Source organism: Acartia tonsa, unplaced genomic scaffold, assembly GCF_053477335.1.
Source record: "Acartia tonsa isolate MP-2025a unplaced genomic scaffold, ASM5347733v1 sca3, whole genome shotgun sequence".
Taxonomy (NCBI): Eukaryota; Metazoa; Arthropoda; class Copepoda; order Calanoida; family Acartiidae; genus Acartia; species Acartia tonsa.
In genome coordinates, this window is record NW_027649597.1 from 117,501 (window position 1) to 127,500 (window position 10,000).

General features: G+C 40.5%; 28 non-coding genes across 28 annotated transcripts; 14 read left to right on the plus strand and 14 right to left on the minus strand.

Moving 5' to 3' along the window:
• Positions 1-636: 636 nt before the first annotated feature.
• TRNAS-AGA (transfer RNA serine (anticodon AGA)) lies at positions 637-718 on the minus strand. Its single transcript has one exon. It is a non-coding gene; the product is annotated as a tRNA-Ser (tRNA).
• A 92-nt stretch (positions 719-810) lies between these two features.
• Positions 811-883, plus strand: TRNAK-CUU (transfer RNA lysine (anticodon CUU)). The gene has a single exon. It is a non-coding gene; the product is annotated as a tRNA-Lys (tRNA).
• A 76-nt stretch (positions 884-959) lies between these two features.
• TRNAT-AGU (transfer RNA threonine (anticodon AGU)) lies at positions 960-1,033 on the plus strand. The gene has a single exon. It is a non-coding gene; the product is annotated as a tRNA-Thr (tRNA).
• A 111-nt stretch (positions 1,034-1,144) lies between these two features.
• TRNAF-GAA (transfer RNA phenylalanine (anticodon GAA)) lies at positions 1,145-1,217 on the minus strand. Its single transcript has one exon. It is a non-coding gene; the product is annotated as a tRNA-Phe (tRNA).
• A 106-nt stretch (positions 1,218-1,323) lies between these two features.
• TRNAQ-CUG (transfer RNA glutamine (anticodon CUG)) lies at positions 1,324-1,395 on the minus strand. Its single transcript has one exon. It is a non-coding gene; the product is annotated as a tRNA-Gln (tRNA).
• Positions 1,396-1,532: 137 nt separating this feature from the next.
• Positions 1,533-1,604, minus strand: TRNAP-AGG (transfer RNA proline (anticodon AGG)). Its single transcript has one exon. It is a non-coding gene; the product is annotated as a tRNA-Pro (tRNA).
• Positions 1,605-1,713: 109 nt separating this feature from the next.
• On the minus strand, positions 1,714-1,786 carry TRNAV-CAC (transfer RNA valine (anticodon CAC)). The gene has a single exon. It is a non-coding gene; the product is annotated as a tRNA-Val (tRNA).
• An 84-nt stretch (positions 1,787-1,870) lies between these two features.
• On the plus strand, positions 1,871-1,943 carry TRNAR-ACG (transfer RNA arginine (anticodon ACG)). Its single transcript has one exon. It is a non-coding gene; the product is annotated as a tRNA-Arg (tRNA).
• Positions 1,944-2,094: 151 nt separating this feature from the next.
• Positions 2,095-2,168, minus strand: TRNAN-GUU (transfer RNA asparagine (anticodon GUU)). Its single transcript has one exon. It is a non-coding gene; the product is annotated as a tRNA-Asn (tRNA).
• A 128-nt stretch (positions 2,169-2,296) lies between these two features.
• On the plus strand, positions 2,297-2,368 carry TRNAE-CUC (transfer RNA glutamic acid (anticodon CUC)). Its single transcript has one exon. It is a non-coding gene; the product is annotated as a tRNA-Glu (tRNA).
• Positions 2,369-2,468: 100 nt separating this feature from the next.
• Positions 2,469-2,550, minus strand: TRNAS-GCU (transfer RNA serine (anticodon GCU)). The gene has a single exon. It is a non-coding gene; the product is annotated as a tRNA-Ser (tRNA).
• A 97-nt stretch (positions 2,551-2,647) lies between these two features.
• TRNAE-UUC (transfer RNA glutamic acid (anticodon UUC)) lies at positions 2,648-2,719 on the minus strand. The gene has a single exon. It is a non-coding gene; the product is annotated as a tRNA-Glu (tRNA).
• A 169-nt stretch (positions 2,720-2,888) lies between these two features.
• TRNAH-GUG (transfer RNA histidin (anticodon GUG)) lies at positions 2,889-2,960 on the plus strand. Its single transcript has one exon. It is a non-coding gene; the product is annotated as a tRNA-His (tRNA).
• Positions 2,961-3,194: 234 nt separating this feature from the next.
• On the plus strand, positions 3,195-3,267 carry TRNAM-CAU (transfer RNA methionine (anticodon CAU)). The gene has a single exon. It is a non-coding gene; the product is annotated as a tRNA-Met (tRNA).
• Positions 3,268-3,329: 62 nt separating this feature from the next.
• Positions 3,330-3,448, minus strand: LOC145310526 (5S ribosomal RNA). The gene has a single exon (XR_013876579.1). It is a non-coding gene; the product is annotated as a 5S ribosomal RNA (ribosomal RNA).
• A 108-nt stretch (positions 3,449-3,556) lies between these two features.
• Positions 3,557-3,638, plus strand: TRNAL-AAG (transfer RNA leucine (anticodon AAG)). The gene has a single exon. It is a non-coding gene; the product is annotated as a tRNA-Leu (tRNA).
• Positions 3,639-3,984: 346 nt separating this feature from the next.
• Positions 3,985-4,077, plus strand: TRNAY-GUA (transfer RNA tyrosine (anticodon GUA)). The gene is made up of 2 exons: positions 3,985-4,021; positions 4,042-4,077. It is a non-coding gene; the product is annotated as a tRNA-Tyr (tRNA).
• Positions 4,078-4,422: 345 nt separating this feature from the next.
• On the plus strand, positions 4,423-4,495 carry TRNAK-UUU (transfer RNA lysine (anticodon UUU)). The gene has a single exon. It is a non-coding gene; the product is annotated as a tRNA-Lys (tRNA).
• A 57-nt stretch (positions 4,496-4,552) lies between these two features.
• On the minus strand, positions 4,553-4,626 carry TRNAI-AAU (transfer RNA isoleucine (anticodon AAU)). The gene has a single exon. It is a non-coding gene; the product is annotated as a tRNA-Ile (tRNA).
• An 89-nt stretch (positions 4,627-4,715) lies between these two features.
• Positions 4,716-4,799, plus strand: TRNAL-CAG (transfer RNA leucine (anticodon CAG)). Its single transcript has one exon. It is a non-coding gene; the product is annotated as a tRNA-Leu (tRNA).
• Positions 4,800-4,983: 184 nt separating this feature from the next.
• TRNAN-GUU (transfer RNA asparagine (anticodon GUU)) lies at positions 4,984-5,057 on the minus strand. The gene has a single exon. It is a non-coding gene; the product is annotated as a tRNA-Asn (tRNA).
• Positions 5,058-5,185: 128 nt separating this feature from the next.
• TRNAE-CUC (transfer RNA glutamic acid (anticodon CUC)) lies at positions 5,186-5,257 on the plus strand. The gene has a single exon. It is a non-coding gene; the product is annotated as a tRNA-Glu (tRNA).
• A 100-nt stretch (positions 5,258-5,357) lies between these two features.
• On the minus strand, positions 5,358-5,439 carry TRNAS-GCU (transfer RNA serine (anticodon GCU)). Its single transcript has one exon. It is a non-coding gene; the product is annotated as a tRNA-Ser (tRNA).
• A 97-nt stretch (positions 5,440-5,536) lies between these two features.
• TRNAE-UUC (transfer RNA glutamic acid (anticodon UUC)) lies at positions 5,537-5,608 on the minus strand. Its single transcript has one exon. It is a non-coding gene; the product is annotated as a tRNA-Glu (tRNA).
• A 3-nt stretch (positions 5,609-5,611) lies between these two features.
• On the minus strand, positions 5,612-5,684 carry TRNAV-AAC (transfer RNA valine (anticodon AAC)). Its single transcript has one exon. It is a non-coding gene; the product is annotated as a tRNA-Val (tRNA).
• A 104-nt stretch (positions 5,685-5,788) lies between these two features.
• Positions 5,789-5,860, plus strand: TRNAH-GUG (transfer RNA histidin (anticodon GUG)). The gene has a single exon. It is a non-coding gene; the product is annotated as a tRNA-His (tRNA).
• An 86-nt stretch (positions 5,861-5,946) lies between these two features.
• TRNAG-UCC (transfer RNA glycine (anticodon UCC)) lies at positions 5,947-6,018 on the plus strand. Its single transcript has one exon. It is a non-coding gene; the product is annotated as a tRNA-Gly (tRNA).
• A 76-nt stretch (positions 6,019-6,094) lies between these two features.
• Positions 6,095-6,167, plus strand: TRNAM-CAU (transfer RNA methionine (anticodon CAU)). The gene has a single exon. It is a non-coding gene; the product is annotated as a tRNA-Met (tRNA).
• Positions 6,168-10,000: the final 3,833 nt, after the last annotated feature.

Here is a 10,000-nt window from a genome sequence, read left to right on the forward strand (position 1 = left end):
ATTAAACATAAAAATTTTCCCAAAAAGCACATAAAAAAAGTCTCTCAATGGGTTAGAAAAATAGAATAATTTTGAAACTTAGATTTAAGTTAAACAAATTATTTTTCTAGTACATTACATTAAAATACTTTGTTTGGGGCAAATTTTTACCTTTAACGTGTATTTGACTTAACCATGAACACTGGAGGTCAGCAGCTGTCCTCTTGAGCGATAGAATGCATAAATCCCTTAGACAATAGTTAATTCAACAGAATTCAAACTTTGAAAATGGGAAAAAAGTATAGGTTTTTTCAGTGCAATTTATTTTGGATCTTGTTAACGCGATTGCTGCGCATTTCCTGGCATTATTCTGGCAAGGATTGGTACTCGAAAACTAAATATTTTCCATCTTTGAGTACGCCAGTGACAAGCGGATTTCATTTGAATGTTGTTTGTTGGAACTCTTGCTATTCTGGTTCAGGTTCTTGCAAAATGAATTGCTGCAACGTCCGGGAATCGAACCCGGGCCGCCCGCGTGGCAGGCGAGCATTCTACCACTGAACCAACGTTGCTGGCACATAGGGAAAGGACAATTTGTGGCTCTTTGTAACCCCCCAAACAGCCCATGACCTATGGAGAGAAGGGCAAAATGTTATCCGCAGTCGGTAGGATTCGAACCTACGCTCCCAGAGGGAATCTGATTTCTAGTCAGACGCCTTAACCACTCGGCCACGACTGCAATCCATTGATGGGGGCACATTTGGCGGCATTCTCATACAGTAGAATAACTTGGATTAGCTTAGCTTGCCACTTCACACAGGTTTGCAAGCAGCCCGGCTAGCTCAGTCGGTAGAGCATGAGACTCTTAATCTCAGGGTCGTGGGTTCGAGCCCCACGTTGGGCGACCATTCCTTTTGGTGTGTTTCCCACTTAGCTGCAACGAGTATGAGGTGCACACTCATGGACCCACCAGCAGAAAGGGCGCCATGGCTTAGTTGGTTAAAGCGCCTGTCTAGTAAACAGGAGATCCCGAGTTCGAATCTCGGTGGTGCCTCAACTTTTTTTGACCAACCCAACTGTCAAAAGAAGGCCTCTGAAAGATTTCACTGCTCACATTTTGCCCAAGATACAGGAAAAATGAAGCGAAACAAACAGTTCAACAAAATGCCGCGACCCGGGATCGAACCGGGGACCTTTAGATCTTCAGTCTAACGCTCTCCCAACTGAGCTATCACGGCCTGTGCTATGTTCTTGGCGACCCAAGCGGAAACGCAGCAGCATAGCATTTCAAAAAGAAAAAGTGGCCTGACAGACGAAAACAAACGAACAAACAGAAAAAGAGACAGGTCCTACCGAGATTTGAACTCGGATCGCTGGATTCAGAGTCCAGAGTGCTAACCATTACACCATAGGACCTTCACATCTAGCGATGTCAAGATGCACGTACAGTTTTCCAATCGTTTTCCCATTGAAAAGAAAAAGGTAAAACAACTGGAACATATTTGCAGAAACCCTGAAATTAGGGCCAAACATGACCAATCCAAAAAGCAAGTGGGCTCGTCCGGGATTTGAACCCGGGACCTCTCGCACCCTAAGCGAGAATCATACCCCTAGACCAACGAGCCAGCTGTTGAGTGGTAACAGTGCGTGTGGGTATTTATTTGACATGCCTGCGGAAGGAGACTCACCTTTGAACGAGGACCTTCAAGAAAGAAGAAGAAAAAACAGACTGTTTGGTTCCTGCCGGGATCGAACCGGCGACCTTGTCCGTGTGAAGGACACGTGATAACCACTACACTAAGGAACCTTGCTGGTAGAGAGGCAAATTCTTTGTTTGAAATATTGAGTTGTAGCAAATGTGGTATGGATCTGTCCCAACGGTGTACTACAGGGTCTCGTGGCGCAACGGATAACGCGTCTGACTACGGATCAGAAGATTGCAGGTTCGAATCCTGCCGAGATCGGATTTTTATCTTTGAACAGACTAAATGTGTATGACTGAGACACATGGCATGACATTGCATACACAGATACATGGACAATATGTTTGTTTAGCTGCCAATACTTATGTTTTGTTCACGTTGATTGCTACGCTCAACAAGAAAAAGGTGTCTGCGCCCCCGGGTGGGCTCGAACCACCAACCTTTCGGTTAACAGCCGAACGCGCTAGCCGATTGCGCCACGGAGGCAAGTTGATGATGCTGGTATCGAAATAATTAAGAAATATGCCAACATGGTTAAATAATTGTACAATTGAGAAAGCCAGTTTGGAAAATGCTTTGTTTAAGTTTGCACTGCTAAACACATCATACATCCTTCCGTTATGGTCTAGTGGTTAGGATAGCTGGCTCTCACCCAGCAGGCCCGGGTTCGATTCCCGGTAACGGAAAACTTTTTTCCCCCCTCTTGTGCGCTTGTCCAAGTGTAGTTGAGTTGGTATAGCATCGAATTTCTCGAGAGAAGAAAAGGCAATAATTGAACAAAACTTCCGACGAGGATGGGATTCGAACCCACGCGGGCAGAGCCCATTGGATTAGCAGTCCAACGCCTTAACCACTCGGCCACCTCGTCAACTAGGAGGAGTCAGGCCGAAACTTGGGAAGCCCTTGATGTTTGCATGAAAGAATGAGATCCTGGTGGTTCAGCAGTTTTTAGAGAAGAAAAAGATTTCCCACGCCGGGAGTTGAACCCGGGCCTCCTGGGTGAAAGCCAGATATCCTAGCCGTTAGACCACGTGGGATCATGTTTCGAACCGGAGACCTTCTGCGTGTTAGGCAGATGTGATAACCGCTACACCACGGAAACTCTGTGGTATAGTGCCAACTAAGGTGGGATGTTATGAAATCACGGAAAAGGCTGGCCTTTGTGGTATGTACACTAGAACATTTGTGCCTTTGTCACTGTCTCTAGCCGTGATCGTCTAGTGGTTAGGACCCTGCGTTGTGGCCGCAGTAACCCAGGTTCGAATCCTGGTCACGGCAGTGACAATTTTTTCCTTTCCCTGTCACATCGTGACTTTGAATTTGGAACTGGCGGATGGTATTGTGGGAGCCCATGTCATGAAGAAGCGTCAGTGGTATAGTGGTGAGCATAGCTGCCTTCCAAGCAGTTGACCCGGGTTCGATTCCCGGCTGAAGCAGAGCTGAATTTTTAAGCCATGGTATGTGCCGTAATTGGCCAATACTGCTTCCAAATTGTGCAACAGAGATCACCAAGCCTCCGTAGCGCAGTAGGCAGCGCGTCAGTCTCATAATCTGAAGGCCGTGAGTTCGAGCCTCACCGGGGGCAGACTTCATTTTGATCTTAATATGTCTAATGCGTGTAGTGATGGAAAGGAAAACGAAAGTTTAGGCCTACGACACCAAGTATTCCCAGGCGGTCACCCATCCAAGTACTAACTTGGCCCAATGTTGCTTAACTTCAGTGATCGGACGAGAACTGGTGCTTTCAACATGGTATGGCCGTAGACATTGATGATGGGCAATGCAACGGTATGAGTCAATCCTTTTCTGCTGCGATGGCGTAGGGATTAAGCACAAGGTACTACAAGACAAGCAGTCGGCTTCAGGGCATTAGGGGTAGCGTGGCCGAGCGGTCTAAGGCGCTGGTTTAAGGCACCAGTCCTTTCGAGGGCGTGGGTTCGAATCCCACCGCTGCCAAAGCTTTTTCCTCACTTTAGAATTATTGTTGGCTGAAGTGGCTGTTATTCGGTTTGTTTTTGTTTTGATTGTATCTCCGTCCCCTAGGCAGACTGGGGTCAATCATTTGTTTGTCTCCATACATGATGAACAGGTTTCATGAGCTATGGCAAAATGTTGCTTGGAGATGCGGGGTATCGATCCCCATACCTCTCGCATGCTAAGCGAGCGCTCTACCATCTGAGCTACATCCCCTTCTTGCTGTTGATGTCCGAAAGCAAGTATTTGAATCTTCTGTCTCGGGAAATCAAAAGGTCGCACAGCAACTGTGGTTAAATTGACAAAGCAATTCCTCACCCGACAGCTACCTTCGATAGCTCAGTTGGTAGAGCGGTGGACTGTAGTTGTTACTCTGCGAGCAGATATCCATAGGTCGCTGGTTCAAATCCGGCTCGAAGGAACTAACCTTTTTCGTCCTTTTTTTCATATTTTCCATCGGAACACGAACACGGTGTTAGCTTTGAACACCAATGCTCAACGACATCGGTGTCAGCATCGAGTGTAACCGACATTAGAAAGCCAGGACATGATGTTGCTTAATTTTTTTCATTTTCCCTGGTGTCTATCCATTCCTCGATAGTCTAGTGGTGAGGATCTCCGCCTGTCACGTGGAAGGCCCGGGTTCGATTCCCGGTCGGGGAGAATGCAACTTTTTGACAGGACAGCTTGAGAGACATGCATTTCATCGCTCCAGCTTTATGATAGAAGGCAATTTGGTTACATAATTTACCTCCAATACCATTGAGCCCGGGTAGCTCAGTCGGTAGAGCGTTAGGCTTTTAACCTAACGGTCCAGGGTTCGAGCCCCTGCTCGGGCGCTACCCTTTTGCACAGACGTGCACTTAAATCACTTTGTCAGCAAATTAAAAGGAGTATGGCCCGTAGGGGGATCGAACCCGTGACCTTCGCGTTATTAGCACGACGCTCTAACCAACTGAGCTAACGGGCCTACACACGGTTGTTGGACTAAAAACTTTGCATTGATATAGTGTATTTGCATAGCTTGTTGCTTGTGGCTGCCTACACCGTGAGTCAACAGTCAGTTTGGCCGAGTGGTCTAAGGCGCTGCATTCAGGTCGCAGTCCACTTCTGTGGGCGTGAGTTCGAATCTCACAGCTGACAAACTCCTTTTTCCTGTCCATTGTGTGTGCGTGCTGCTCTATTTTGGCAGCAAACTAAATGTGTATGACTGAGACACATGGCATGACATTGCATACACAGATACATGGACAATATGTTTGTTTAGCTGCCAATACTTATGTTTTGTTCACGTTGATTGCTACGCTCAACAAGAAAAAGGTGTCTGCGCCCCCGGGTGGGCTCGAACCACCAACCTTTCGGTTAACAGCCGAACGCGCTAGCCGATTGCGCCACGGAGGCAAGTTGATGATGCTGGTATCGAAATAATTGAGAAATATGCCAACATGGTTAAATAATTGTACAATTGAGAAAGCCAGTTTGGAAAATGCTTTGTTTAAGTTTGCACTGCTAAACACATCATACATCCTTCCGTTATGGTCTAGTGGTTAGGATAGCTGGCTCTCACCCAGCAGGCCCGGGTTCGATTCCCGGTAACGGAAAACTTTTTTCCCCCCTCTTGTGCGCTTGTCCAAGTGTAGTTGAGTTGGTATAGCATCGAATTTCTCGAGAGAAGAAAAGGCAATAATTGAACAAAACTTCCGACGAGGATGGGATTCGAACCCACGCGGGCAGAGCCCATTGGATTAGCAGTCCAACGCCTTAACCACTCGGCCACCTCGTCAACTAGGAGGAGTCAGGCCGAAACTTGGGAAGCCCTTGATGTTTGCATGAAAGAATGAGATCCTGGTGGTTCAGCAGTTTTTAGAGAAGAAAAAGATTTCCCACGCCGGGAGTTGAACCCGGGCCTCCTGGGTGAAAGCCAGATATCCTAGCCGTTAGACCACGTGGGATCATGTTTCCGTCCGGGATCGAACCGGAGACCTTCTGCGTGTTAGGCAGATGTGATAACCGCTACACCACGGAAACTCTGTGGTATAGTGCCAACTAAGGTGGGATGTTATGAAATCACGGAAAAGGCTGGCCTTTGTGGTATGTACACTAGAACATTTGTGCCTTTGTCACTGTCTCTAGCCGTGATCGTCTAGTGGTTAGGACCCTGCGTTGTGGCCGCAGTAACCCAGGTTCGAATCCTGGTCACGGCAGTGACAATTTTTTCCTTTCCCTGTCACATCGTGACTTTGAATTTGGAACTGGCGGATGGTATTGTGGGAGCCCATGTCATGAAGAAGCGTCAGTGGTATAGTGGTGAGCATAGCTGCCTTCCAAGCAGTTGACCCGGGTTCGATTCCCGGCTGACGCAGAGCTGAATTTTTAAGCCATGGTATGTGCCGTAATTGGCCAATACTGCTTCCAAATTGTGCAACAGAGATCACCAAGCCTCCGTAGCGCAGTAGGCAGCGCGTCAGTCTCATAATCTGAAGGCCGTGAGTTCGAGCCTCACCGGGGGCAGACTTCATTTTGATCTTAATATGTCTAATGCGTGTAGTGATGGAAAGGAAAACGAAAGTTTAGGCCTACGACACCAAGTATTCCCAGGCGGTCACCCATCCAAGTACTAACTTGGCCCAATGTTGCTTAACTTCAGTGATTTTTTTCTTTTAAAATTTATTCATCCAAAGCGCTACAGAGTTTTATTAAAAGTGAACCCACAATAAGGGCTTTTAAAGTTACAATATGTATACAAATGATGAAAAAAAATATATAATTCTTGCAAAAAGATAAAATCACTGCAAATTATCTTTTTTGCAAGAACCATAAAACAAAAAAATATAGCAGAAGAACATAATGATATCTCTTCTGTGGAGAAAAAACCCGAAAATTGAATTTTTACTCCAAAAATATGTAATCATTAAATGGATACACCAATGTACCCTACTTTATATTGGTCAAGTCAACCAAATAAGCAAGGAAATGAAAAGGCCACATTTTATTTGCATAAAACCGAAATAGAATGAAAATATATGCAGCAAAATTCATTGCCTTCCTTTTTCTAATTATTAAATATCACCTTTGTAAAGATGATTCAAACTATAAATCCTAAATAAAACTTTAAATTTAAATCAATAAAATTTAAATATCTAGGCGAAAATTTTACTTTTAAAATGAAATTATTAGAAAGTGATAAATATATACTGTAATTTGCAAAATCTGTAAATAAAATAAAATAATTATTTAACTATGCATTTTTTGTCTTAATCTATGAAATTAAGTAATCAAAAATAAAACAAAAAAAAACTTTGAAAACAAAAATAAACCAATAAAATAATTAAAATTCATAAACTTTTGTTAAAATTACGAAGTATAATATTAATACTTTAAGTTTACTTGAAATTTTAGATTAAAATAATAAATTTGAGTAAATCTAGGAAACCTGTCAAACAAGTTTTGAATTACACTACTCAATAAAAATTAAAATTCGGTAATAATCATAATGAAATCTGCTTTTAAACCATATTTAGAAACATAAATGAATAAATATAAATAATTTATATAAATAAAAAGTTAAATAAATTCAGCAATATCATGAAATACAATTTCATGCAAAATATAAACTATAGATAGGTTTCGTGATTATTTTAAATTTAAATTCTTTGCCTCGAGAATAAATCTAATTATTGACTAGGTACTAAATTGTTTTGGGGGTAAATTTACCCAATTTCTCGTAATCATTATAAATGATCCATCAAAATTAAAAAGAAAGCAAATCAAAACATTTAAAATCAAAATATCAATAGAGAAAAAAGCTTTCTTATTGTTAATCTTTAAACAAAAACTTCTTGACTTTTAATCACGAAAATCATGATAAATAAAATGGAAAGCTTGTTTAGAAATACAAACCAACCTAGTTTAGTGCTGTTTCTCGTAGATTTATAAAATTTAAATATGTAAAATACATAAAAAAAAACATTTGATAGATAAAGAGAAATTAAAATTTGTATTTAAAACCGAAGCTAAAATAAAAATTCATTAAACTAAAACATTTCACTAAATCATGTAAAATTTCGGTCTTAATTAAAATAATGTTTTAAATAAACTTAAAAAAAATAAGCACTAAGGTCTAAATTTGGCTAAAATATGATAAAATCTGATTTCTTATTACTATAATCATACTCGTAAAATGTATAAGAATATATAACTAAAAGAAATATTCAATATTCATTAAAATTAAGTTGAATAATAATAAAGAAATTTTCGTTTTAATTAGAATGCAAAAAATGAAACTAAAAAGCAAAGAAAATAATGTCTTCAAAAATAAACTATTATAGTTTTTTAATCAAAGAAAATTATATGTTGAAAAATAGCGGCAAAAAATAAGAAAGGTTTCGTGATTTTTACATGAAGAGAAACTAGATTAAAAGACCTAAATTTGTTGGTATTTTGTGCACCAAAAAAGATTTAAAATGCCCTACAGTTGAATTTTGAATTTGCTTTTTGTTAAGATGCACAAATAAAATGTATTTTGAAATAATAAAAAGATAAAGTTTAATCTTATTTCTCTCCACGTCCAAATCAAAAAACAAACACAATTGATCATCAACCAAAATTGATGCAATTATGTCATTTCTTATTAATAAATTCTTGACATATATCCAAATATGGAGAATAGAGGGGCATTCAGCAAATAAATGGACAGCTGTCTCCAATGTCCTAGGACATTGAGGACAGAAGCCCGTCAAATGCTGTCTGCACCTCTTTAATCTCTCCCTAGTTGGATATATGTCATGTAAAATTGAAAAGCAAATGTCCAAAGATTCTCGACAAAGAATTGGATCATTTAACCTCACCCAAACCCTCTCCCAATTCAAAGATCTCTTGTCCATGACCTTGGGAGGGGGCGGGGTGGAGTTAAATAACCCATACACCTCCTTGGTTTTCACCACCTCCAGCCTTGCAACGTCAAGGTCCAACACCTTGTCCTCCAGCATGCGAACACAATGGAGAAAATAGGGTGGAATTTCATCTGATCTAAGGGGCGGGACAAAGGTAGGAAACAAGTTTCTTAACCTCAATCCAATCCAATAGAGCAAATGATCTCTGGAACGGCAATCCTTGCTTAAAATCCTTGTCAAATGCTTAACAAATAATGCATCACATTTGGCTTGAATATTAGGCAGGCCAAGGCCACCATCAACTGTTGCATTATACAACTCGTTGATTTCTAGCCTTTCCAACCTTCCCTGCCAAAGAAAGGTACCCATTCTTTTCTCAATCTCTGTTACCACGGCCTTAGGTATTGGCAATACCTGGCCTAGGTACCAGAGCTTGGAGGTAGCAAAAACCTTAAGAACAGTTGCTTTCTGTGACAAGAAAGGAAGGGCCCGCCCAGACCAAGCCTGCAAACAATTATTAAATTTTTCTAAACAAACTTTCCACGACAAATGTATTGTTTCTGAGATTGAAGGACAGAAATGGACTCCATAAATTTTTACAGAGTCCACTGGTTGCAGCCAGGCCAGCGGCCAATTTGACCTACCCTTCCATCCTCCAAGTCCCATCACTTTACATTTGTTTGACCTATTTAAAACAGTACCAGAGAGAGCTTCAAAATCAGTAAAAAGTTTGTCAATCCTAAGGAGATCCTCAGGATCTGTTGAGACAGCAGTGATGTCGTCAACATATCCCTCCTCCTTTTGATTAACAACCCCAACCTTCAAGCCCTCAATGACACTGTTTAATGTTAATAACAATGGTTCAACATTAATTAAAAATAATGGCATAGCAAGAGGATCCCCCTGCCTGACATTATTTACTAAATCAATAATTTTAGTTATACCATTTAAAATAAAACTTGTTGAAATATCTGTGTGAAATAACTTTATCCAGGAACGAAAATTATGTTTAAAATTCATTTTTTCCATTACTTTTAATACAAAAGAAATGTTTGTTTTGTCAAAAGCTTTGAAAATATCGTAGCTAACTAAATAAGCATTAATCTTTTTAACTTTGCAATATTCAATAGAGCTTAAAAGATCTGTAACTCCATTTAATATAATTTCATTAGAATTACATGCAAGTTGTCGACTTTTTAAACAAGTATCCAACACTGAATTTAATCTGGCAGTTAAAATTTTTGACAAAATTTTGTAGTCTGAATTACATAAAGTTAAAGGACGCACTTGCTTTATTGTTGGACACCCTTTATCCAACTTATTTAGGAGTTTTGTAACTCCTTGTGACATAGATGGAATTAAATTTACATCATTCAATTGGCTATTGAAAATCTGTACTAATTTTTCACCAATAATATGACGAGTTACCTTGTAGAATTCATATGGTATCCC